Genomic DNA, 8,388 nt, shown 5'->3' with positions numbered 1-8,388 from the left:
GTGTATTATATCCATACAATGGGATATTATATGGCATAAAAAGAAATGAAGTACTGATGCATACTATAACATAGATGAATCTTAAGAACATACTAAGTAGACTGAAAACAACCAGAGGCAGTTCTCTGGAGGCTTTGAGTTTTGCCTGATCTAATTCATCAGAAACAGCAGTTTGGGTCCCTGCTGCAGGAACCATCCCAGACTGCTCAGTGAGGCAAAAGCCAGTAGGAGCCTAAGTGCCTACAGCTGACACCTGTGGGACCAGCTCAATGGGAAAAAGAAGTAGCTCAGAACAGGGTCAATCACGGTGTGAGACTCAAGGCAGACCCAGCCTCTGGACTAAGGAATCCCTGACCACTGGACTGCTAGCACGACAACACTGGGATTGAACCTCACTGGTAGCAAATCAGAGGGGAGAACCCTCCCACACATGGAACGTAAACAATCAAGGCCTCTTTTTATTTCATCTTTATATGCCCTTATATAGCTTGAATATTTTGAAAATGCCAAGCATATAACAGATACTCAATGTGATGAATGAATAAACAAATGAGTGAGGGAAAGATTGAATTAGTCACATTTTGTTTTTAATAGACTGGAGTCAAATAGCTCTGGGTCCAAAAGGAAAGACATAACTCTTTTCTTTATTATTTATGTGAATGTGCAATGTATGTAAAACTCAGTTTACTGAGTTACAGGTTGCTGACATTAAGACGGTTAAAAGAACAGTGTCTGGAAAAGAAGTAGCATTAAAAACCATGTAGAATATTACTCTGTGTAATAATCAATTGGCCACAGAAAGGAAGTTAGAATTTATAGGTAATAAGGAGGGAAAAGAAGATAAAACCAACACAAATTTGCCAGCTGAACATAACTGTGACCAGCCTGAGGATTTTGTAAAACTGAGTAAAGAAGCCCAAATTCATTGCAAACCACCATAATGGCATCATGTTCTCCACTATGTGAAACAGAAACATTTCTTTGTGCTGCCCTGACATCACTGATGGTGGTAATTTGCAAAGATATAAATTATGATTTAAAGAAAGGTAAAAAATCATCTATTTCAGCTGTAGTTTGAGGAAGCTAATTTGAATTTAAAAGTAAAGCAAAGTTTTTTTTTCTCATTTCTCTCTTGCCATACAAGATTTTTAATACTGCCAACTCCTAACAGATATAATTGCATGGCATCAATAGAGCACTCCAAAGGAATATTCAAAGGGGAAAAAAATCTACCAACAGTGTGAAGAAGAGTCATTGATTAATTCATTGAATAAACAAATGATGTATGGTGGTACCTAAACCCAGACCAAGCTTGGTCCTCTCCCAAAAGTCATCCAAGCTCCTTTATCAGCTCCACTGCCTCATTCAATAGCCCATGGTCGTCACCTGAGGACTTTGGTTAACATGTTTTTTGTTTGTTTGTTTGTTTGTTTTTTGTAATGTCAGTACTTTAGAGTTCACTGAGGACGACAATCTACTAAAAAACAAGCATTCTTTTACTTACTATTCATCATTTCCTATTGTCTTCCCATTTTATCATGGGGTTTGGGAGAATCTAACATAGTGCTCTCTCAACCTCAACTTATTGCTACTTTTAGGTCATTATGGAGAGGTAGGAATTTTCAGTTACATGATTGATAATTTCCCTCAACATTTTTCTTAATGTGGGAAGAATTTTAATTGGTTACTTGGTAAAGTAATATTATTATTATTATTTTAAATATATTTTTATTGATTTCAGGAGAGAGAGAGAGAGAGAGAGAGAGAGAAACATTAATGATGAGAGAGAATCACTGATTGGCTTCCTCCTGTATGCCCCACTGTGGGGATCAAGCCCACACCTGGGCTTGTGCCCTGATCAGGAATTGAACCATGACCTCCTGGTTCATAGGTCAACACTCTACCACTGAGCCATGCCACCTGGAAAAGTAATATTATTATTAAAATATATGAGAAGAAAAATGAATTTGAATATGAAGTTTGACATGGTGAAGTTAATTTTGTTGATTTTTTGGAATTACAATAGGATAAATCTCCAAATATTAACATGTAATTTGCTATATATAGATCAATTTCTTATTCCTAAATTTATTATGTATGTTCCTGGAAAAATTTTAATTTCATGCTGTTATTTGACAATTAATATTTCAGATTGAAACAAGTACACATATTCAAAAGTAAAAATAAAAATTGATATTATTCTGTTTCTCTTAATCTCTGCCTTCTGAAATCACAGTCACCAAGATAGATCATATAGAAGGCCATAAAATGTCTTAATATTTCAAATGGTTGATACCATATATGGAGCATCTTTTCCAACTATAACAAATTTAAACTAGAAATCTAGATTAAAAAGATATCTAGAAAACCTCTAAATATTTGGAGGTCTAAAAAATTACATTACATAAGCCAAAAATCAAAGAAATCAGGAGTAAAGTACAGAGGTAAATGCCTGTACTCACCACCTCCCACAACCACATCTAAATTACAACTAAAATACAGAACAACCATCATTCAGAACCATCTGAAAGCTTGCTGAATGAAAGTCCTAAACCAGAGGTAAAGAAGAAAGCACACTGAAACAGGTAGGAGGTGGGAGATGCAGAACAAGCTAGTCTAACACCACGTGTGCCTTTTTTTTTCGTCTGGAGTTAGATTGTCTTTTGTGGAGGTTGCCCGTGAGGAACAGCCCCACACCAGAACCACAGCCCAGGGTTCCAGAGCTGGGAAGAGAAGTGTCCACAAGTATAGGCTGTAAAAACCAGTGGGGATGATGGCTGAGGAAGATGGAGGCTGCTGGAGACCAGGTGTTTCATTTAAAGGGCCAGAGCATGAACTTAGACTCCCAGCACCAAGAAGATTTGGGGGACCCAAACACATATGAGGAACTGGGTTGTCTAAAATTGGGGCAGGAACTTGGGGGTGGCTCCCTCACAGATGGGGGTTCTCACAGGGGTCATTGTTCCTGTGCTGGGACCTTCCCTGTTGCAGAGCTGACTGGCAGCCATATCTGAGTCTCCATCAGCCTGAAGCACTATTTTCTCTGCCCTGGGGATTCCCTGAGACCCTACCCCATCCAATTTACAGCCCTACCCAAGCTGTTTGCAATAGCTTTTCCATATGAAGGCCTGTCCTGGATTAAGCTTCAGACTTTGCTAAAATCAAACAAGTTGCAGCTGGTGACAGTGTCCTCCAATCCTACAATAAAGGCCCAAGACCTGGCACTAGCACCAGCCTGTCTTAATTTATAGCTGGGCCTCACCTGGGAACCTCCAAGACCAATACAAATGGCAAATAGCAGCTTTCTTCAAATCCCTCTGTAGCTCCTGCCAGGTTGCCTCAGGAAGTGGCTGACTCTGCACCTCCCTGGATGCCCCAGAGCCAGGGCACCCAGTGGACAGCTTCAGACCATACCAATTACAACTCTACACATCCACAGTGACACACTCAAGGGGCAGACTAAATGAGCACGAAAGCCCCACTGAAGCAAGTCCTGCTCCATAGGGATATTTCCTGCATAGCAGCTCTCCCACTGTAGTCACAGCTGGTCCTCACATCCAATTGGCCTGGAGGTCAACTTCTCTCAGTGATACCAATAGCTGTCAAGGCTCAACTACAAGACTGTGCACACAGCCCACACAGGGGTGCACCTAGAGTGCCCAGCTCAGGTGACTGGAGAGGCTGAGCTACTGGGCCCTACAGAACACCTACTACACAAGAACACTCTACCAACTCCAGGAGACACAGCAGCTCTATCCAAACAAAAAGGGAGCAGCCAAAATGGGGAGACAAAGAAACATGTCACAAATGAAAGAAATGGAAGAAAGTAAATAAATAAGAATCTAATGAACAAAATAACCTGGTGAATAAAATAGAAACAGAGGCATGGAAGCATGGAAAGACTGATGAATCTCAGAGGGAAGGGGGAAGGGGAGAGGGAAGAAATTAAACAAAGATCTTACCTATGTACACAGACAGTAGGGTGTGAAGGCCTGGGGTGGGATGGGACCTGGTAGAGGGGGGCTAAGCGGGGAAAAAGGGGGACATCTTTAATACTCCCAACAATAGATTAAAAAATATATAATGATGGCAAACTGTGGGAAGGTAAATATATTGGGGAAATTAAAAAAAAAGAGTAAATTATAAAAAACCCAAACATATAAATTTAAAAATAATTTAAATTTTAAGAGATACTATAAAGTGTTGCTTAGAGTTTTTGCCAAGACTTCTAGAATAAATACAGAATAGATTCTTTAGATCATTGGATAAGCAAAATTTCTTAGGACACAAAGAACATGTGTCTTAAAAAAAAAGATAAATTAGACTTCATCAAAATTAAAAACTTTTGGTCTTTGAAATACACCATTAATAAAAAGGCAAAGCCACAGATTGTAAAAAAAGTACCGACAATACACATGTCTGACAATTTATATGGAGCATATATTAAGAACTCTAACAACTAAACAAGAGAAGCATTTTTTTTTTAAATGGGTAAAAGAGTCCGGCCAGTGTGGCTCAGAAATTGAGCATTGACTCATGAACCAAGAGGTCAAAGTTCCATTCCTGGTCAGGGCACATGCCACAGTTTCAGGCTCGATCCCCAATAGGGGGTGTGCAGGAGGCAGCAGATAGATGAATATCATAATTGATGTTTCTATCTCTCTCTCCCTCTGCCTTCCTTCCTGAAATCAATAAAAACATATCTAAAAAAATAAAATGGGCAAAAGATATGAACTAAAAACTTACAAAAGAGCATACATAAATGATTAATAAGCACATGAAAATATGTTCAACATCAGTACTCAGCAAGGAGAAGCAAATTAAATAAAATCATAAAATTCCATTATATATCTAATAGAATTGCTAAAGACGAAATAATGCACAATGCCGCATGTTGCCAGTATTTTGGGGCAACTAAGACTGTTATATTATTATAGGAAAAGTAAAATTTTACAATCACTTTGGAAAATAATTTGGCATGTTTTTTAAGGTTTAACATCCATTTACCATACAATCCACCAATTTCACTCCTAGGTATTTATCAGAAATAAAAACATATGTCTGCATAAAGAATTGTGATGAATGTTCATAACAATATATCTATATCTATATCTATATCTATATCTATATCTATCTATATCTATATCTATCATCTATACCCTAAAATGCAAATATAACAACCAGGGGAACAATTGAACAACCAAACAACCGAACAACTGGTCGCTATGACATGTGCTGACCACCAAGGGGGCACGTGCAGAACATGGCGGGATGGTGGAGCAGGTGAGCGGAGGGCACCAGACCAAGGAAGGCAGGGCGCTGGGTGCTGTCATCGGGGTGAGCCTCTGGTGGTTACTGAAAATTATCTGCTCCCACGTGCTGTGGTCCTGCCTGGTGCTCACACCTGCTGCCGGCATCCGGTGCTGGCCCTGATTGCTCAGCGCCGTCAGCAGGTGGGAGCAGCAGCTGTTGGCCAGATCTCCCCTAAGGGCTTCTCCACCTCCCCATGCTCCTGAGGGGCAATTGGGGCACCCCCTGACAGCACCGGCCCTACTTGCACCTGCTGCTGACGCCGGCTTCAATCGCTCCGTGCCATCAGAAAATGCGAGTGGGAGCCAGCGCCATCAGCACGTGGGAGCAGTGGTGGCGGGAGTGGGGCTGCCAGCAGACAGGGGACTGGGGTTGTGGTAGGAGGGGCTGGGGGGGGGCAGAGGATGGGCCAAGACCCGCCCCTGTACCCACCGCAGCCTCGCGGCCCACAGTTCCTTTCAAGGTGCACGATTCGTGCACTGGGCCTGGGCCCCTAGTTATATTCAAAATTGTAAGAAACTAAAAACCAAAAGTCTATCAAGAAGGGAATAGATAAACGTGGTAATATATCCCTACAATGGAATACTTCTCAGAAACAAGGAGAAACAAATCTCTGACGTACACCACAACATAATTGAATATCAAAACCAGGATGAATAAAAGAAGCATACATAAAGAAATATGCACTTTTAAAATTATATTTATATAAAATTCTATAAAAGGGAAACCAATTTATAATGACAGAAAGCAAAACGGTGATTGCCTAAGGCCAAGAATGGGATACAGAATTGAGTTCCAAGAGAGGAGGGAACTTTTTGCCTGGGTGGTGGTTGCTCTTGTGTTTATGTTTATTAAAACCAATTGAAGTGTACACTTACAAGGGATGCATTTTATTGTATATAAATTATGTCTCAAAAGTGGTGATTTTTTTTTAAAAAAAAGATGATGAAACCCACCAAGACGTGTCAATAGAGTATGGGATATTCCTCCTTACTTATATTTGTTCCCTCATTCTTAATTTTTTTAATGTGTAAGTATTTCTTCTATAATGCAAAAAGAATTAATATTAAAAAAATTTTTTCTTTACAAATTCCCATACAGATTTGCTCTATTGCATCTCATCCTTCCTATAATTTCTTTGCTTTTTTAAAAGAATAAGAGAGCTAAAGGAGTTTTAGAGAGAACATCTTACATATTTTCCATCTTCAGACTAGACTGTTTTAAAGTAAAAACTCTCACCTAAGGTTCTCTTTATGCTTTATTTGTTAAGAAGTGATATGGGCTGAGAGCTCGCAGAGAGAATGTTTATGATCACTCAACTGCTTCATCCTGACCTTCCTGTAGTAAAAGTTCAGCCTCTTGAGAACATAAGGGATAGTGTTTCTTGTAGCATTTCCGCAGGGGACAACCAACCTCTCCTTGCCCTCTTTGTTCCTCTGGTCTTAAGGACACTTTAGAAAACTTAATATTGAAGACTCCCCACTTTTGCAGGCAGTCTGATTCATCAGGTTGTTGAAATGGTATGAGGATAATTTTGTGTACATTAATTTAAAAAATAAAAAGGAATATCCTGGCACAAGGCCATGCTGCCCTCCACTATTTAGTAAATTTAATTAAACTGGCCTGTTCCTAGGAGAGGTTTGCTGCTTGAGTTTGGTTAGTGCAAAATAGGTATTTAATTAGGTTTTCCAATTTATACTGCACTGAGGTGATATATATTTTTGAATGATACAGTGCATTTTGATTTTCAATTCTCTGGGTCATATTTCAACTATTGTGGAGGCCAAAAGAACAAACCCCATGAATGAGTAAAATAAAAATTAAAAAAACCAACAACAAAGCATTGCTAACAGATTAAAAGAATCCAAAGAAAATACTCACAGGTTCCTTCTTGCATTTATCTTTTAGTAGCAATTCTTACTATTATCATTTATTCACTTATTCATTCTTATGTGCTCTGTCATTTTATTCATTTATTCCTTCATTTGCTCACAACTGTTTATTGAGTGCATATTAAGTGCCCTAGGCCTCAAAGATTCAAAGAGACTTAATTACCATTTTCTGAGCCTCTTAGGTTTGTGGCACTGTACACACTCTATTAGTAATCCTTAAACCATTTCTGAAAATTATACTTATTTTCTAGATGAAGAAAATGAGACTGAACCAGGATTTGAACTTAAATATCACTGATTAAATAACCCAGATTCACTAAACCATACTGTCTCCCAAATAATATTTTAGAAGAAAACAAATAAGGTCTCTTAATGACCAGATAGCACAACTGGAAAGACCAGAGGATTAGGAAGCAGGAATTTTAGTCTTAGCCCTGACAAACTACTCATGATCCTGTAGAGACACTTTATCTACAGGAGATTTGTGTATAAACCTCCTAGGAGAGGGGATATGTTAAATTGTTTTTATGATCCCTTCCCTTCCAGTTCTAAATATTTCTAATCCTTTCATTTTTGCTTTGAAAATTATAAACAGTTGACTTGACAGTTTAATTTTCAGAGATTTTATAATTTTTAAATTATTATTTTTCTTTCTATTTTCTCCCCTTTTTAACTAGTTTGTCAATTAAGCTCCAAAATGAAAAAGAGAAATAGTAGGTAGCTAATTTAGGGGGAAGTCAGGTGTTAAACTGTCAACAGATTCCAAATAACATCAAGCAACTGGAGAGACTGATGGCTCTTCAGCTCTAGTTTCTAACTTCCAATTTGGCATTGATCCTTGAAAATGACAATATAATGATGTTCTCAATTTGATTTTAAAATATTTTAATCTTAATTAAAGAATAAAGAAAAAGTTGCATTTGCTGAGCTCGAATGCTTGCCAATAGCGAGAAAACTATATCTCAGCTGTATGTCCTGTTACACAGTGTTCTTGGAACTTCTCATATGTCATTCTGTCTGTTCATGTGCAATCTGATAACTAACTACAATTAGCAAATGAAACATTTATATATGCTGCCACAAAGTCAATTCATTAGTGCAAAATAATGCAAGTTCCTCAGTAGCATTTAGCATCACTCACTGTTATGTTAGTTTCTGAAATAGACCTTATAGTGCTTCAGGAAGT

This window comes from Myotis brandtii, unplaced genomic scaffold, assembly GCF_000412655.1.
Source record: "Myotis brandtii unplaced genomic scaffold, ASM41265v1 scaffold179, whole genome shotgun sequence".
Taxonomy (NCBI): domain Eukaryota; kingdom Metazoa; phylum Chordata; class Mammalia; order Chiroptera; family Vespertilionidae; genus Myotis; species Myotis brandtii.
The sequence above is the reverse complement of the archived record's forward strand: the minus strand, read 5'-3'. Positions refer to the sequence as shown.